This window comes from Vanellus vanellus, assembly GCF_965231255.1.
Source record: "Vanellus vanellus genome assembly, chromosome: 3".
Taxonomy (NCBI): Eukaryota; Metazoa; Chordata; class Aves; order Charadriiformes; family Charadriidae; genus Vanellus; species Vanellus vanellus.
In genome coordinates, this window is record NC_138907.1 from 129317127 (window position 1) to 129336043 (window position 18917).

General features: G+C 43.7%; 1 protein-coding gene across 1 annotated transcript in view; it reads left to right on the top strand.

Moving 5' to 3' along the window:
* Positions 1-1500: 1500 nt before the first annotated feature.
* DTNB (dystrobrevin beta) overlaps positions 1501-18917 on the top strand; it is a 216009-nt gene continuing 198592 nt past the window's right edge. Inside the window, 2 exon segments of the mRNA XM_082481519.1 lie at positions 1501-1637; positions 2296-2374. The gene's annotated coding sequence lies outside the window, so the exon portion shown is untranslated.

Below are 18917 nucleotides of genomic sequence, written 5' to 3' on the forward strand. Positions count from 1 at the left end.
CCTATTTTCCTGTTCCTTCAAGACAAAAGGATCTCCCTCCCACACATGCAAAATGTTAGTAGTCCCTCCTCTCCACACACTGTGTAAGAATCCTGTTCCTTTCCCACAGGCACAGAAAACATTTTGCAGAAGGAACCATGGCATTTTCACACAGGGAGACTGAGCAGAGGGAGGCTGCACACACAGCCGGGAACAGATGCCCGTCCTGTCCAATCTTCCTCAGAAAACACTCACGTACTAGTCATTGCTGTGACTGTTTGTACTATGATTGGCTGCCAGCAAGCCAAGCTGTAATATAGCTGATTGCTATGCAATAGCGTTATCCAGCCTGACACAGATGGTCAAAGAATGGAGCAGGGGAGATTGTCATTTGAAAAACTTGCTATTCCTCTGGTGGGGGAAGCTGTGAGACACAGCAGCGTGCTTTTAGAAGATTCCCCTGGTGCAGAAGTGACACATCCTTGAAGTGCACAGTTCCTCACAAGCCAAAGCTGCCCTCCCAGCCCACGAGGGCCGAAGGTATAATTGCAGCAAAGCATACCGACAGACCTAAGGCACTCCACCAGCGCCAGACCTTCAGTGGAGGATCCCACAGAGTGCTTTGGTGATGGCTGCCGAGGGGGCTGGCAGGTTCCATCCCGCACCCTGACCTCCCTCCCCGGCCCTGGGCCTTCTCTGATGCAGAGCCCCAACCCAATCCTGAAACCCACCAATGCTCCCAGGCACAAAATCAGGCATCAACTCAGCACACAGGAGCACGTGCTGGGCGGCACCAGACCGACTGGCTCTGTGGGGCTTTGAGATATACGTATGATATATATATATATATATACGCACACCACACTGCTTTTCGGAGTCACAGCAACACCACGGAGCACTCTACCAGAGCCCACCCGCGCCGGGCCTCCCACTGACAGGTCGCCCTCAGGCTCAGAACGGGGTTTCCACAGTTACCTCCAGACGTTTAAATGGCTTTAAGAAGCCGCCTCCCCACTCCACACAGCTCTAGAGGCACCACAGGCGGCCCCGGCCGCGGCCCGATCCTGTCAGTGCATCCCGGGGACGGGACCGGGGACGGGACCGGGGACGGGCCGTCTCCTCAGCGGCGCCCACTTGCGCCTGCGCGCTACCCCGAGCCCTGAAACGGGAGCGCGCGCGGCGGCGCTGTCCGCTGATTGGCTGGAGAGCACGAGCGCTCCAGGGGCCCCTCTCGGCGCGAGGAGAGCGCGCGCGGGCGGCGCACGGCCTCAGCCGCCGATTGGCTGAGGCAAAGCGGGGTCGCGCGCCGGGCGATCGCGCGCACGTCCGCCGCCAGGGCAGCGTATGTCTCGTGATTGGCGACCAGGCGGGCGCCGCGCGGAGCGGGAGGGACGGGGCTGGCGGCCTGGGCAGTCGATTGGCTGACAGCGGGCGAGGGGCGGGGCTCAGATTGGCGAGAGTGCGCGCGCCCCTGCGGAGGCGTGCTGGGATTGGCTGGGCGCCGTGAGGCGGCCGGGGACCGTTGGAGCGGGGAGGCTGAGGCGTTTGGCCGCCCGTGTCCGCGGAGCCGGCGGTGCCGCGGCCGGAGCCCGCCGGGACGGAGCCTCCCGCCGCCCGGACAGCCCCGGGACACCCTCCGACCGCCGCCGCCGGGAGAGGTGCGTGCTCGGCAGGACGGGGGCCGGCGCTGGCGGAGCCGAGGCGGGCCCGCTGCGAGCACCGCTACCGCCGGCGGGGTGGGAGGGTGCGGGGCCTTGTGGGGAGGAGGGTGCCCCTGCGCCGGGTGGGGTGCGGGGAGCGGCGGGTGGGCAGGCTCGGGGAGCGCCCGTCCCGCCTGCAGGGTCTTCTGGCGGCAGCGCCAAGCCGGAGCCCCTCGCTTCGGCCCCGGGAGCTGCGGGGTTTGGCGGGCTCCGGGCCTGGTGCGGCGGTGGGAGCGCCCCGCGGGGGGGCCGGCAGGGCGGAGGGCTGCGCTGCCGCCTCGGGTGCTCCTGAAGGGGCCGCAGATACCTTGGAGAGAGGCTCGCAGGTTCGCCTGCCCCGTGGCTGCTGGCTTTGGGGAGCCCGTTGGCCGGCAGCGGGAACAGTCCCGGCGCCCGGGGGGTTTTGGCTGTGTCTTACTGTTTCATCTCGTAGCAGGCAGATGCGGGCTTCGTTTCTTTGTGATTAACAGGAGACACAATCAGGGCAAAAGTAGCATAATCATAGTTGTAACTGCGAAAGAGGGGGGGAGGTGTTATTTTTCTGTGGAAAACCACATTTTTGTTGGGGAAAAAAAGAACACCCAATGTTTGGGATTTTTTTCTCCCATCTTTTTAGATTGTCTTTAAATGTTTGAAGAAGGAACTGAGTCCAGGAAAGTGGAAGCTGCCCTGAGAGACTTCTCAGTGTAATTCAGGTAACGCGATCCGTTGTGACTACCTGTGGTGTTGAACTTAAAAACTTGTGTTATGTAACGGATTTCAATTACCTGTTTGTTCACACTCATATAACTTGTATTGAAATTTTCCATTTATGACAAACTTCCGGTATGAAGTAGTGCACTTTATGCGAGGTATTGGGCATGTAAAAATACTCCTATGTGAGATGCAATCTTGTACTTAAAAAAATGCCCTCACACAATTACATTCTTGTGCAACAGATCCCTTAGCTGGGGAAGGTGAAGCCGATGGATGTTATTGCGGAGACCCTTAGTGGTATGCAGAGCACCAGTGTAGTACTTCCTTCTTTCAGAGGGGACAGGTGAGCCACCGACAATGGGCTGGATAGCACAAGGATACTTTGAAAGTTGTTTCTGTGCTGCTTCAAAATCCATGTCTAGTAGAATCTGAGTTACTAAAGTTAGAGTTTAGTCAATAGTTGTGCATGACTACCCTTTAAAAATGCTTCGTACTTTCAGTTTTCTTTTCTTACTCTGGTTCAAAAAACTGACAATATAGTCTGATGCTCTGTCTGGTGTGGCTGCCTAGTGACAAAACACTCCACGTGCCTGAACCAGTGGTTGAAAAAGTCAGGAGGCTCAGTTTCAGGTTTTAAAAGTTGGGGAATGCCGGACTGAAGAATCGGGGTTGTCTGCCTGCCCCCCTCCCCCTGCCTGTTTACCTGGTACACGTGATCCTGTACGGCTAGATGATGTCATAAAGTACACCCAAAGGAAAGGAGGTAGCCCAAAAGCATTGGTTTAAGACACTTGCTTTTTGTGTTTCCTCTTCTTTTGGATTAATGGGTAATTCAGATAAAAGGGCAAACATGCCACTGACCTGAAGACATCCTTTTTAGGTAAGAGGAGAATTAATCACTGTAGACAGCATAGGGCAGATTGAGCAGTAACCTCTCTCACCAGAACATGTACATTTTGCGAAGGCTGTTCATGGCCTATGCTGCAGTCTTTTCTGAAGTTCTTTTCCAGACTAGTCAGCTCATGTCACGTTTCCAGCAACATCATTCCTTTGAACCTTAAATTCTTGCTGGGCTTTCATCTGTCCAGGATGCTACGCCAGGGATAGCTGCTTAGGTCATTGCCTTGACCGTATTGTCCTATTTAAATCCTCTTTGGGTTTCTGCTGCTTATCATTATTATACCTAGGATTCTTGTCCTTGTTTTGTAGCTGTTTGTTGATGTACCCCCAATCTGCAGCTGAGGTTCAATACCAAGAAGGGAGTTCCCCACTCTGATGTTTGGGATGCCGGAATTTGTTGCCAACTTATTACATGATCTCACATTTAAGAGGGTACATCCAGTAGACCTCTGTGCCTTGTGACACCCCCTTCATTGTTCATTAAAGTTTCTCTAGTGATGGATACAGAAGCCATGCCAGTGTTGTCTCAGGCTCTCTGTTTTTTATTTTTGCAGCAGACTGCTTCTTGTCTTAGGCTGTAGATTATTTAGAACAGTAAATTCCTTTATATGTTGTCTGTGGTGCAGCTAATTCATTCAGGTTGTTGGTTTATCACAGAACTTAGGCGTTTCAATAATAATATAAGTTTTAAGAAGTTAAGTGATGAATGGTATAGGAAACTTAGGAAGAAGCCTTAATGCAAGAACAAGGGCTTTTGCATCAGTTTAATTTTTCCATCAGTTTAATTATATTACACACTCAGTACCACAGGGTGGCATGAGGAGTGACAACTTATTTGTAGCTATGGTCACATGTTATCTATGGTATGTTGTGCAAGCTGTCAGTTTTTGAAGAGGGAGAAAATCAAGTCTTGAAGTTTTAAGCAATGACTTGGGGATTTTTTGGCACATTAACCAAAGTGCACAGCACATACTCTGTTTGCGTACTTCAGAGGGTCTGGCTTCGCGTTGCTGGTCCCTTACAAGCTTTTATAGGACCTAAATGATGTATTCAGATAAGGCACTTTTTGCAAATAATTTCCTAGACCTTCTTTTAAAAGGAAAGGGAAATAATTCTCTTAGCACAGGCTTGGTGGTCTGTAGTGTTGAGACTGCCCTTGCAGTGACAGAATACACCACCTGATAGAAACAAGACAATTTCCCTGCAGGCGTGAAGGGTTGGCTCCCAGCATTCCACTCACAGCACAGCCTGATTCTCTTACCATTATCTATCACTGCTACTTTTTTAACTTTGTCATTATAGAGTCATGTTATCTGGTGATAAGGATTTGAATTCATAATATTTGAATTCAGTAAATTTTTTTTTCTTGATTACCTGGGGGAATAAATCATAATTGTATTGTGTATGTTTGGTTTAGTGCTTAAACAGGTTTCCACTGATAAACTGTGGCTAAACTTAAGTAGTTTCACGGGTCTTTTCTGTTCCTGTGGGCTTTCAAGGGCTACTAGAAGGAATGAAAGTATTTTAACTTCACAGCTGTGCTTAAGTAATACAGATTTATAAGAATACTTACACCAATGAAGATTTTTAGGCAACCTAAATCTGGAAGAAGTAGTAGGAGATCTTACAACTGACCAAATAAAATTGCACATTATATCTCTTTGAAAATGAATGGAATTATGACAGCAGGTACAAATTCATGTCTACATTTTAAAAAGATCGGATGTATAAAGTGTGTACTATAGTTACAAAACACTTAAAATCATAACAACTCTACTGTGAGTAGTTACTGACTACAAGTGTGAGATATTTTTTAGTCTTTATCAGTCTTCCTGCTTTCTCATGCAGCTTTTTACTTCATTTAAGAGGTTGAGAAATGAGGAGGGTGTTTTGCCATAAAGCAAAACTAGTCCCTAATTTAAATTTCCTTTAAAACAGGAAAAGTGACCAAGCTAAAGGATAAAACTTCTTAGTTTTACAGAAGACAATGGCAAGCATGATCAATTAAAGTTTTACAATGGGCTTATTTTGTTTTTTCTTAAAGAAAAACCTTAATTTGTGCCCACAGTTAGTAAGATATTTGGAATGTTGTTGGATCATAGATGATTAGAAAAGAAGCTGAGAGGCTTCTGCATGTGTGTTACAGACACATACGTGGGAACAGCCATAGAAGACCATGTAGAGCTGTATGTTAAGGTCTGAATATTCTAAAAGGGAGTTTTTGAATATAGTCTGCAAAGAGAAGTTAGATGGGAGACAGGGGAGGGGTGAAGTTCCCAGTTGTACTATAATGTGTTCTGTGTTAAAGCTTGTAGGTCAGGTATTTATAACAGCTGAATAGACTTTGAGAAGAAACTTAAGGCAATAGTAAACATTAAGAACAGTTGACTGGGTAGTGGATCCTACAGGTTGTATAGCAGAGCAGACAGCAAATGATTTGGAAGTAGGTGTACTATGAAGTACACACATTAAAGTGTTTCCTGCCCTGGTTACCTAGTGGATGCAACCAAAATATGGTTTGTTTTTTTTTTTTTTTAAATACCTTGCACTGTGAGCAAGCCTTGAGAGGCTTAACTTGGATTGCGAGCGGAGCAGCCCAGCTGGGTGGGCATGGAGGAGTTACAGCCAGGGAGAGAGGCGCTCTGGGGACGGGTGGAATGCCCTGTAAAAAGCACAACAGTATTCTTTGAGTTTGTTTATTTATATTACCTTTTTTTGCAGTGCTTATGGGATCTTATCTTTTAATTATTGTGAGTTACTCTTCTATTTATTTTTTAATAGAATGATCACATCAAAGGAAATACTGAGGCGGTAGGGAGGCACTGGTGGTTTTTGGGTACAGCCAAATTTTTGGAGGAGTTATATTGTATGTTTCTGGCAGCTCAGACAAAACTAAGGTTTTCTTGTACCTGGGACTATTACCGTGTTCATTTTCCCATTGACTGGGGCAAATGGCAGATACACTTTTAAGTTTAGATTAATGTAAATTCCTTATTCTATACTCTTTCACCTTTCTAATAACTTTTAACACTTTTCAAAAAAACAATAGCTTTGTAGACTTGTGAAGTTGGTGAGAGTGTTTTACATTTTAAATTAATGTAGGAGATAAAATAATGTTTATGTAAACATTTAAGCTTGGGTAAGCTCTTCTTCCCTAATTCAGTTGTGATAGTGAAAGCTGTTTGTGTTTCCAGGTGTTTGTCATTACCCCTTTGACTGGAATTTGCCGTCTCTACAGGTGTGCCAAAGGAGCAGTTTGTGTGAACTTTTTCTGATGTGCTGAAACTTTTAATCTAAGGTGATTACATCTGAAGTGAGGTGGGAAGGGAAGGTCTTGTGTGGATTAATATTGATTGGTGAAGATGGTAGCAGATGGTAGCGAACTAGAGGTGATGGCGGGTGCTGAAAATGGTATTATTGTCTACTGCTGTGGATGGCTTGGGAGGAGAGTAGAATTTATGCTCTGTACTGTCATCCGCCAGCCCGTAATCAGGGTTAATTTACATTCTGTCAGTGTTCATGTATGTGTGTTACCCTGCTGGCGGTGCATTCCTACTCTGTGCTTGATCTGTTAATCTAGGTTAATAGAGAAAAGGGCAAAAATGTTACTCAAAACCTTTCCTAATAAAGACTTCTTTTTGCTGAAGAGGCAATTTTAGAATTCTCTCTTGTGCTCTAGTAAGCAGTTCTGGGAACGTGCAGATTAAAATGGCTAGAAAGGGTTTTGTAAGATTCACGTTGGAAAAGCTGGGAAGCACAGATTGCGCAGAAATCCCCTCCAGTGTTATAAAGAAGATGAGTCTTCCCTTCCTGAGAGGGAGAGGTAAGCTATTAATTAGGATATTTCCAACTTCTTACTGCTTTAAAATCATGGTGGAATATTTCATTTCGGTTATCTAACATTAACACTGCTTTATTTTAAGAAAACAATTTTAACTGCTAAATTTGTTCCTGTTTGCAGGCTCATGGTAATTCTTAAGTATAGACATTACTTTTAACTTTGGCCTCAAAATCAACAGGGCAGTTTGTGAAAACCCATTTCTGTTCTTCAGGCTTTTGGGCAGTAAAGAAAAACCAGAGTTTGTGATGGCTCTCCAGTTATTCAAGAAAAGCATTTTTGTATTCTAGGCACTCTGTGTCCTGACTTCTATGTATCCTCTCTTGAGTTTGCTGGAAAACAGATCTGACTGTGCAATGTGTTTAAACATGCAGTGTTGTCCTTAATAGCTTACAGTTTTCCTGTTCCCCATGCTCAACAATTCCCTGATTACTAAAAATCAATATATATTGCTATGTACCTAAAATAATACCTTGCAGTGTTCTTTTAAAGCTTGCTTTCTTTTTGTGATTTGAACTTCGCAAGAAGTAGGCTACTAACGTATGGTGCCTACTGTCAGTCTCATCAACCCTCTATTGTCTGGCACCTGACCTGTAAATTCTTTAGGGCAGGGATTTCTTTCTGTTCCGGGCATTGAACAAATAGTTCCATACGTGAAGTGAAAGCTGCTTGTGTTACATTAATTTGGATGGTTTGGAACTCTACCTGGATTTGAATTTCTATTTTTGTCTTGAGGTAATCTGGAGCTTCTTTTTAAACTAGTGTTAAAAGCTTTTGGAGGTTTGAAAGAAACTGATGATTAAATATTGTTACTTGTTCCATCTTTGTTTAACTCGTACCTAGTAAAATCTTTATCAATTTCTTACTATTTGGGAAGATAAGATTGCTGGTCTCATACTGGGGCTTAGACCGATGCTATGGCTGTTTTCCACAGTGGTAAATTACAGCAGTAAGGCCTGGCTGAGGGTGTGTTGCTGCATGCAATGTCCTGTACAAACAAAACAGATGGCATTTTATGCCTTGAAAAAATCTTACAGTTTAAAGAGAAGTGGTACAGCATGGAGTAGGGAAATGTTTAGTTCTTAGTACTAAAGTTTATTTCCTAGGCTACTTGATTGCCCATTCATTTTCAGTAAAGTATAATATGTGCATGTTTTTTCAAAATCTTCTTTAAGAGTAGCTTTTGATCCACTGTATTTATTAGAAATAAAAAAAAGGAACCATTGACTTGTACAGAATTTCACTGCAAAGTTCTAATCCATTCTCTTGGTCTTAGCCTAGTGGATTTTTGCACTTATGCCCTTCTAGACCGAAGTCAGTAACTTTGACTTGTAAAGACCTTACACAAGCATTTGAGACCAATACTTGTAAGAAAGCTTTATCTTAAAAATCTGTGAGTGATCCAGACCTTTAAGTTTTTAGGAAACTATCCTACTAGAAGATGCATATTATTTCTCAAAGATGCTCTGTTACTGCTGTTGCCATAGATACAGAACTAACATTTTAAAATATGTTAAATACTTTTGTGCATAATTGCTTATGCTTCGATTACTTATCCCATACAGTGATGGGAACAGAGATTGAAATTTGAAATTAAACTAGGACTATTATCAGAAATGGTTAAAATGCACTTTCAAAGGTGTTGCCAGTCTACTTGCATAAGTATAAAAGGCTTATATTTTTGTCTTCCTGGGTTTTGGTGTAAGTATGTTAGAAATGTCCCCCTGAAATAACTTCTTGATCACTTTCCTAGCAAGAGGCATGGGGGAATGAAGGAATACTTATAATCAATTACGTACATTAATGTTTGCTGATAAAAGGGCGATGGGAATATGAACCAAGAGAGGATGAAGAGCAAAAGACTGAGTAAGACAGCATTGGGTATTTTGGATAGACAGAGAGGGAGATGAGGGAATGAAATCAGTCTGGGGTTTTCATTCAAACTCTTAGTATAGAAAACGTAAAAATACTTCAACATCTTTTTACTGAAATCCGTCTAAGAGAATAAATGTAAATGCCTTTATATCATAAATAAATTTTATTTTTATACTTTAAAATTAACAAAACATTTATGACAATTTAGAATTATTTAAAATTATTTAAATCAAAGACAGTTGAAGCCATACAAGTTTAGAAGCCCAAAACAAATGACTGAAGTGCTAAACCAGATGCGACAGCAATACCTTTTTCTGCACATACAGATATGCCCTCAATTTTTATTCAATATTTTCATCTCAATGACAGTTCATTCAAATTTTTAAAAGTGAATGAACTGACAAGGGGTAAGAGCTTTTCTTTAAACCACCTGGGAAGAAGTGTTCTTTCTATTTAGAAAATTGGCAGAAAGTTACTAAACTTCCCTCACTGTGTATCAAGTACGTTAAGATTAATTTAGGCCCCAAACTGGTATTCTGATTTCTTTAATTACAATTCATTTCTGAACATAGATATGTATAAGCACAATTTTGCCCTCACACAGCAACTGCAGTTGTCTTATCAGTGATACCAAATATTATTTCTGCTAGTAAAATGCAACATCAAGAATCTGAACAAACTCAAATTTAAAAATTCATAAATCAACTTGTATTTCTGTGTTCTATTTGGCTGGAAATGGTTATCAAATCATAAAGATAAGAATTTCCTTTGGAGTATATCTTAAAGGTGGAAATACAAAATAAAACAAAATTGACTTTAAAGCAAAAAAAAAACCAACCCCAAGAACATGCTCTACCTAATTAACTGATTTAGTGACTAAATTAGAGTACTCAAGGCAGTGAGGAAGCACCTGAAATTGCATATATGATGAAGTGTAAGTCCCTAGTCTCTAACATAGTAGGAAATCATTATAATAGTAGTTAGGGAAGAAGCGTGACTTCTGAGATGGTGGCTACAGTTAGTGCAGGAATATAAAGGCTGCTGTGTTAGCTGAGGTTAATTACATAGTCTGTCTCCCTCCCTTCAGTTTGAAGAGGAAAAGCTGCTTATTTAGGCCGTTACCTACAGCTGATGAGCTCCAAGAAGAGCGAAACCTTTTAAGATAGGTCCTGTAGTATTGGCCTAACAACCCCCGGAGTGGCTTGCTCGCGTTTGGTTTTGTGCTTAAGCTATAAGTGTGATCACGAGCCACAGAAACACGTGCTCCAGAGTCATCAGGGGTTGAACCTGTTAGAGCAAGTCGAGGGGAAAACAGTCATTAGGTTTTACTTTTTATTTATATTGTTGGTTTTTATCCAGCCAGGTGTACTTACATAATGCATGCATGTGGTGTGGGTGTGGGAGAGAGTTTTTAAAGGTAAGGAAAAGGGAGAACTGTGAAAAGGAAAAAAAAAAAAAAAAAACAACCCGAGAAATGTTTGAATTTATGGTGCTATTGAATGTATTTTAGATGATGACTGACTGTAGAACTCTCCAAACTTACTGGTTTGGGATTTATAAATTAGCTTTTATATTAACGCTGTCATAGAGGTTACTCATGAACCAATTGAACAGTGTTATTGTAGCTATTGAAAGAGGGAGAAGGTGAATGTATAAAGGGAAATAGTAAACTTCTTGAAGGTTTGCCTCAAACATACTCCAGTAGTTTTGTAAGGTGCTATATCTTGCACAATTTTCATGCTTTAAGGTGAATGGTGAACATTACTTTGCAACAAGTATATACAAATAACTTAGCATTTAATGATTTTTTTTCTAATATTATTCAGTAATAATTAAACTATGTTTCTTTAGTGAGTATTTTACTGTAGTGCAGATAATTCCTTGCCGATTCTCAAAATTATGAATTTAAATAATAGGCATCTTGAACTAAAATCTCCAATGGGACTTGAGGTTAGTCTTCTCCTTGCAGTAAAAAAAGTCCTTTTTTTATAGATGTGTATAGGCATACAGATATAGACACACACTTATGCATAAGTAAAAACACATTATTATATACATACTATATTATTATACGTATATATACATACATAACCATGTTCTGGACTGCATCAAAAGAAGTGTGGCCAGCAGGTCAAGGGTGGTGATTCTGCCCCTCTACTCCACTCTCGTGAGACCCCACCTGGAGTACTGCATCCAGCTCGGGAGGCCCCAACAGAAGAAGGACATGGACCTGCTGGAGCGTGTCCAGAGGAGAGCCACGAGGATGATCTGAGGGCTGGAGCACCTCTCCTATGAGGAGAGGCTGAGAGAGTTGGGGCTGTTCAGCCTGGAGAAGAGAAGGCTCTGGGGAGACCTTCTTGCGGCCTTCCAGTCCCTAAAGGGGCCTACAGGAGAGCTGGGGAGGGACTTTTTACTGGGGCATGTAGCGATAGGAGGAGGGGGAATGGCTTTAAACTGGAAGAGGGCAGGTTCAGATTGAACATTAGGAAGAAGTTTTTCCCTGTGAGGGTGGTGAGGCACTGGCACAGGTTTCCCAGAGAGGTTGTTGCCCCATCCCTGGAGGTGTTCAAGGCCAGGCTGGACGTGGCCGTGGGCAACCTGGGCTGGTGGGAGGTGTCCCTGCCTATGGCAGGGGGGTGGAACGAGATGATCTTCAAGGTCCTTTCCAACCTAAACCATTCTATGATTATAATGTCTCAGTAGTTTTTAACAGCCTCAGCCTCTAATCTGAATACTTAAAGTAAAGCACATGTTACAACGGAACTAGTTGAAATTGGAGCAGGTTGTTGGTACTTTTCATATCTCTGAGGTGAACTCAGCAAAGGCAGTCTGTGGGGGAGCAGGTACTGTCTGCGGTAGTAACTGCAACTTGGAAACCTCCAGCTCTGATTTCAGCCTGGGCACACTTGACTGTTAAGACTTCTCAGCTGCAATCAGTATTAGTGCCCAAACTGACTTCTCTGGCACATACAAGATCAACTCTTGGCCGGTACTGGATTCATCTTACTGCTCGCAGATTGTCTTCCTTCAGCAAAGGTGCTGCCTCTTGACATAAAGCAGAGCTGTACTCTGTTGGACCAGCACCGTTCTTACTTTAAATTCAAGCACTGTTCTGTCACCGTGGGGAGGAAATTCGGTATTTCACTGAGTCACACTTGTGTGCTCTCTTGTAAGTTCTCTGTACCTCCACCTTGGGTGGTGAGTGTAAATTTAGCCCGTGCTGCCAGAGCAAGACCTGATGGGAAGACCAAAACCTGTGGAACTAATGTTTGCTTCCAGCTGTCCATGCTTATCAGAATTCTTGAAACTTTGGGAGACGTCCAGCCAGAAGAGATTGGCTCTGGCATGCAAATTCAACTGCAGCTGGCTTTAACAGCCTTTAAAGGAAAATGCAGTAGGTTGGACCTGCTCTTGGTCCTTATTCATAAGTGAACCAGGAGCTGTCGTAATGCAGGCATCCTCTCCAGATTGCTAAAGGTTACAAAAAGCTTTTTGAGGAAGAAATACCTGTGGAAATCATCCAGGACAGACCTTGTAGAGTCACTGTCACATCACTGTGACTGGAAGCAGAGTAAGTTATTTGAAGATACTACTTTTACTAGAATAGCAAAACAGGATGTTTGTCATGAAACACCTCTATGTGTGAAATTCACATCTTTATCAGATTTTAGATTTTTCCCCTCTGATAAAGATTGGTGGCAGTACAGAAGGTTTGTGTCCAGGCATATTTCTTTAAGTACTGGAAGTTTGAGCCTTTGGTTGACTTGAGTGTTATTAAAGCTAAATAAATTCCGATGTTATTTTTCAGTTATTTACATGTGTACCAATTCTATACGTTTTGAAAATCTGCTAGTCTTACTTAGTACTTGAAGCAATCTGTAGACCTCAGATTTATCTTTCGATTCAGTTGTGTGTGTAGTAGTTGACCATGACATCTGTGTCTCTTTAGCAAGAGAGAAAATAGGTTTGTTTTATATTGTGCAATATAGATTTCTAATTTGGAAAACACTGAGGTGGGGAAAGGGAAAGGAAAATAGAAACAGACTAACACATTATCTTACTGCTAAGAATTCCTCAGGGTAGGGTAGAGGTAAGAACAACATATCCTACTCTAAGAGCAAGGTTACATTTTTGGGCAGGAGACAAATATAGATAAATCATTATGCTTGGAAGAAACCTTTAAGAACATCGAGTCCAACTGTTGACCCAGCACTGCTAAGTCCACCACCAAACCATGTCCCTCAGCACTACATCTACATGTCTCTTAAACACCTCCAGGGATGGCAACTCCACCACGTCCCTGGGCAGCCTGTGCCAGTGCTTGACAACCCTTTCCATGAGGACGTTTCTCCTAATATCCATCCTAAACCTCCCCTGGCACAACTTGAGGCCGTTCCCTCTTGTCCCATTGCCTGTTCCTGGGGAGCAGAGACCGCTTCCCCCCTCCTTTCAGGGCGCTGTAGAGAGCGAGAAGGTCTCCCCTCAGCCTCCTCTTCTCCAGGCTGAGCAACCCCAGGTCCCTCAGCGGCCCCTCACCAGACCCCTCACCAGCTCCATTGCCCATCTCTGGACACGCTTGAGCATCTCAATATCCTTCTTGTCGTGAGGGGCCCAAAACTGAACACAGCACTTGAGGTGGGGCCTCACCAGAGCTGAGCACAGGGGGACCATCACTGCTCCAGTCCTGCTGGCCACACTCTTCCTGGCACAGGCCAGGGTGCTGTTGGCTGCCTTGGCCACCTGGGCACACTGCTGGCTCATGTTCAGCCACTGTTGACCAACACCCCCAGGTCCTTTTCCGCCGGGCAGTTTCCATCCACTCTGCCCCAAGCCTGTAGCACCCATGGGTTGGTGTGATCCAAGGGCAGGACCTCATACTTGGCCTTGTTGAACCTCACGCCATTGGCCTCAGCCTATCGATCCAGCCTGGCCAGGTCCCTCTGTAGAGCCTTCCTACCCTCAAGAGTCAGAGATCAGTTCCTTGTAGTCTGGCTGTCCCCAAGTCAACTCTGTCAGTGTCATAAACAGCAGTGAATAATCACAACTGGTGAGTGACCAGAGGATGAACAATGGGATGTCTGCTGAAGGAAATAGTATTAAAAATGCAAGCCGATTCTTAAAAATGTTAGAAGGACTCTGTTAGCAATTTAATCTTTTTTTTTTTTTTTTTTGTCCAGTGTAGAAGCATGTAAAGTTAAAGGGGTGAGAGAGGGGAGAAGGTAAACAGGCAGTCCTAGGTTTATCTGTCTACTCGCAGGTCTGAACTGTGCCTCAGGAACAGTATCCTCGTGATTTAATATAGTTCTGTGAAAGCTTCAGACCAATGCTCATGGTAAAAAAAAAAAAAAAAAACCAAACAAACTAATAGAATATTCAGAGTCTTAAAACATAAAAAAAGAAGACAAGAATATTGTTATTGCTGCTGTATAAAGCAGTGGTGTGCCTACACATTGAATGCTCTGTTCTGTTTCTCCATCTAAAGGGCACCTACAGGAGAGCTGAGGAGGGACTTTATTTAGAGGGGCATGTAGTGATAGGACGAGGGGGAATGGCTTCAAACTGGAAGAGGGGAGATTTAGATGAGATATTGGGAAGAAATTTTTCACTCTGAGGGCGGTGAGCCCCTGGCGCAGGGTGCCCCGAGAAGCTGTGGCTGCCCCATCCCTGGAGGTGTTCAAGGCCGGGTTGGACGGGGCTGGGAGCAACCTGGGCTGGGGGGAGGTGGCCCTGCCCAGGGCAGGGGGGTGGACTAGATGATCTTTAAGGTCCCTTCCAACTCTAACCATTCTGTGATTCTGTGATCTCTGAAAGTAGATGATGGAACAAGAAAAGGGATGGTAGAAGGCAGTAGAGAGAAATCCTGAGTGATTTCTGTGCAAGAAACAGCCCGTCTCCAGATTCTTCTGTCTAGACAAGAGGTTATGTTTGTCTCTTGTCTGATAGAGAAATGGGTGGAGGCAGGAGGAAGCATAAAATGGAACCAGCCAGTAATGAGTCTAAAAGAAGCAAAAAGATGATGAGGAACCATACTTTTGGTCTGACACAGTATGGTCATTCTTATGTTTCTGTTTAAAATAAACAAAGGAAAGCCACACCCCTGCACGTTCCACACGCGCACAAGGGAATTCTGCAGGTTTCTCAATCCTGCAGAAGGAGCATGGACACAACAGGACTCAGTGCTGCAGTTTCAACCCTAACCTTTAAAGCAAATTCCAGCCTTTTCTGAATAATTAAAGCATAACATCTCTGAACCTAATTAGAAATATTTTTAGAGTTTTCTGTGAAATTCAGAGGGCTTTGATTTCTAGCTTTATACAAATAGTGAGAAGTATTGTCTGGATCTCAGTGCTTGGCTTTCAAGAAGCTGAAGCATCTCTGCTGACACGTGAGATTTTTAATTTTTTTTTTTTTTTTTTCCTGCAAGGACCTCTTGGGGAACCTCGCTTTTCTGTGTAATTATTCCAAGGTTTAGTGGTGATTTAGAGTGGGGGAAGGAAAAAAGCAGATTCCTTAATTTAACACTGCTAATCCCTAGTCTTGGTACCTTAACGCATAGACTCTTTAGATGAGCTTTACCTTTGAAGCACTCGACGGGTGTATGGCAGGAAGGGTAAGAGAAGAAATAAGAAGTCACGATGCCTGGTCTGTAGAGCACAGTTGTACTGTCTGGCATTAGGAGTCTCAGATGGGATGGAGGTCGGGCGTCTCGTGCTATGGCCAAACCCACAGAAAGCTGTCTGGCATTTTTGGTATTTGTGCTTGCAGTTTAAGATGGTACTTACAGAAACACTGAAGTTAGGATTAACGTTTCCCTTTCAGTCTTGGCAATTCCCATTCGAATACATGCACTAAGATACAGTGTTTACTGCTGTTTTTATAAAAGTCTGATGAATACTCAGGGTAGTTTGCTATTAAAACTCTCTCCTAATTTCATCTTCTGAGTCCGTATTGATTCCAGCATGGGTTTTTCATCTGCAAGTTCTAATGTTTGTAGGCATTTGCACCTGCAGGTAGCACGTAGCCACAGGTACCACAAGCTACAGGAAAATGAAATGCTTTTTATTATTATATTTCATGGGTAGAAGAAAACTTAATTCACAGTTACTTTATTTTGGAAAAGCTATTTTTTCTGCTGTCTGTAGCAATTTTGATCCTTACCTCTCATCTTTCAGTTTGTCCAAGTCACATAATGTCCTGTGTGTGGTGCGCTGCTGCCCGTGGCCATGCCAGTCATCCATGTGCAAAGCCGTGAGCCCTCATCATCTTCACTTCCCCCTCCTTGGTCAGTCTGCTGTGGGTTCCCATCCTGGGCTGCACATTAATTGCTTTACCCACCCAGCTTGGTTTGCCCTTTCCTTGGCTGCTCAGCTGTCTCCGCGTGCCTGTGTTGATTTGGAGTCGCGGGAGCACGAAGGGCATTCGGTACAAGGGGTGAGTATGGGAGAGAGGCAGCTCGGGAGGAGATACGATGGAGATCTATAAAATCATGAATGTCATGGAGAGGGCAGATTGATTATTCCATATCTCTCAGTACAAGAACTAGGAGGCTTGTGAAGCCGATAGGAGGAGGCAGGTGGAGAAAAATCCAGGGAGGTGATTTGTTGAGCTGTGGGCTTCATGCTGGGGAATTCTCGCTGCAGAGTGTGTGAACATCAAAAGTTTACGGGCGGTAAAGGGACAGACGCACAGGCTTGGGGGGGGGGGGAAGTGGTTGTTGGCTACTAACTGTGGAGAATCACTTTGGCTCAGGAAGTTTTGGCATTGCAAACTTTTGGAACTTGAAAGGAAGTTCTTGGGAAGTTTTACTGTAGGCTTGCCCCATTCTTGTGCTCTTCCCTGCACATCTCCTTTGGACTCCTGGTGATGCACTACTATGTTGGCAAGCTGGATCTGGCCCAGTAGCCTGCTGTCATTTTTTTAGTAGAACTTCGCAATAAAATAGTTTAGGCTTTTAAGCATGACTAAGCACGTTTCTTCTTCTGAATCCCTCTTTAGCATTTTATCTGAGTTCTTTTTATGACTCAAGTCCACAAACTTGATCGGGCTTACTGTTAGGGAAATCTTCAGGTCCCAAGCTGACATTTTGTGAATGTATAAGAACTTTCTTCTGTTGACAGTGTAAAGTATTGACAGTTTTAGATGTGTGTTGCTGCTGTCCTTTTTGTAGCAGTACAGTGCCTGGTTACAGTAGGCATGGACTTGGGACTTCCTTGGCACAGAGTGGTCATATAGCATATGCTATATAGTTAGCACATACTAAAATGGGAGCATATGCTAAAGAGAGAGCACGGAAACGCAATACTGATCCCTGTGACAGGCTTTGGTCTCTGTATGGCACTCATCCCAAGCACTGCCGATCTGTCGGGGTTTGGAAGAATGATGAAGAGGATACCAAGTGTTTAGCAGCAACTCATCATGAAATGCAAAGGACAAAACTGAATGAAAAAACACCTCATAAGTACCCGTTTAAACGTGTAGTGTGGTACTGGAGGATCCCCAGTGCATTCACATTCTCCCCTCTTGGTACATTAAATATATTTAAGCATTTTTTCTCCACATACGCCTGTTATAAGGTGAGCAGCCATCTTGAGAATTTTTGTGTGCCTTGTTATTTCAATCTATGCATGTTTCATAGCACTTTGCTCGTGCATTGTGCCACAAATCATAAAGAAAATATAAATAACAACACACAACCAGCCAAAGAAAAAAACCCACCCAAAAAATCCCTAGCAAAACCCCAAACCAAATACCCCCACCCCCTTCAAACAAACAAAAACAACCAAACCAAAAAAACAATACAGAACAAACTGCACTTTACCTTCCTTGTTTTCTGATGTTAAGCACTGGAATTTGCATCCTTAGCATAATTGCAGTTATTCTGGTTTTAGTTCATTCCTGATTTGGACTTGAGATAGGTTTAAAATGCCAAGGTGAATATAGACTTTCCATCTTTCTTCTTCCCACCTGCATCAGTAAGGGATCCTTCTGTGTCTGATTGTTCAGGCTTTAAAAATGGGCTTGTCAATTATTCTCATAGATCTCATATGAGTAATGTAATTTCCACAACTTTTCCAAATATCTGCCAGTTTGTGTCTTCTCTTCCCACTCTGTTTGTATTTTGAATGTGTAACTCTGGCCCAGGAAGATCATTTCCTACCCGTTTGCCCCCTCACAGGTACTAGGAGGGAAGAATTGGCATGGAGAGCTTGTGAATCTAAAGGGGGATGTTTGGTGGGTTTTGGTGAGCAGGTACATGACTGAGTTGTTCTCCTAATGAAAACTTCAAATCTTTTGCTCCCTTCAGGAAAGGCAAAAAAATTGTAGGTGGTCCTGAGGCAACATTCCTTAGGACATGATTTTCCTGAGATCACACCTGGAAAATCTGCACAAGATAATTCCTGAGCTATGGGTTAATCGGGCTTTGCTGATGTGTCCCTGCAGCACTTCGTAATCATGGAGAGACCAGTTTACTTACTCAGATCTCATTTCAAGGGCATTGCTGAACAGATAATTCACTGGGTTGCTTTGCAGAGAGCACGAAGCGTAATGCCTAGCTCCTTTAAAATTTTAAAAGTGTGTATCTTGGTCAATCCAACCTATTTAGCTGTGAATTATGTATGATAGTGTTCAATGACTGTTGTCTGTGCAGCTTGAATGACCTCTAAAAAAATTCAGATCCTGACACCTGCAAAGCAATAAAGCATCTGTAGGGAAAGAGATTGATGTCATGGTAACATCATGGCCTTACATGTATGCGTTACCCAACAGCAGCACAATTAATTGGAGCCCTTAGTATCCAGCGTCAGCCTCATACCCTGCTTCAGCCCTGCCCGTAGTCCTTTCCTCGCCCTGTCGGTGCCCTGAGCGCCAGCCTCTGGCCTCGCCGTGTGCTGGTCTTGCTGGTTGGTAGCACATCTGCCTGCCTTCTG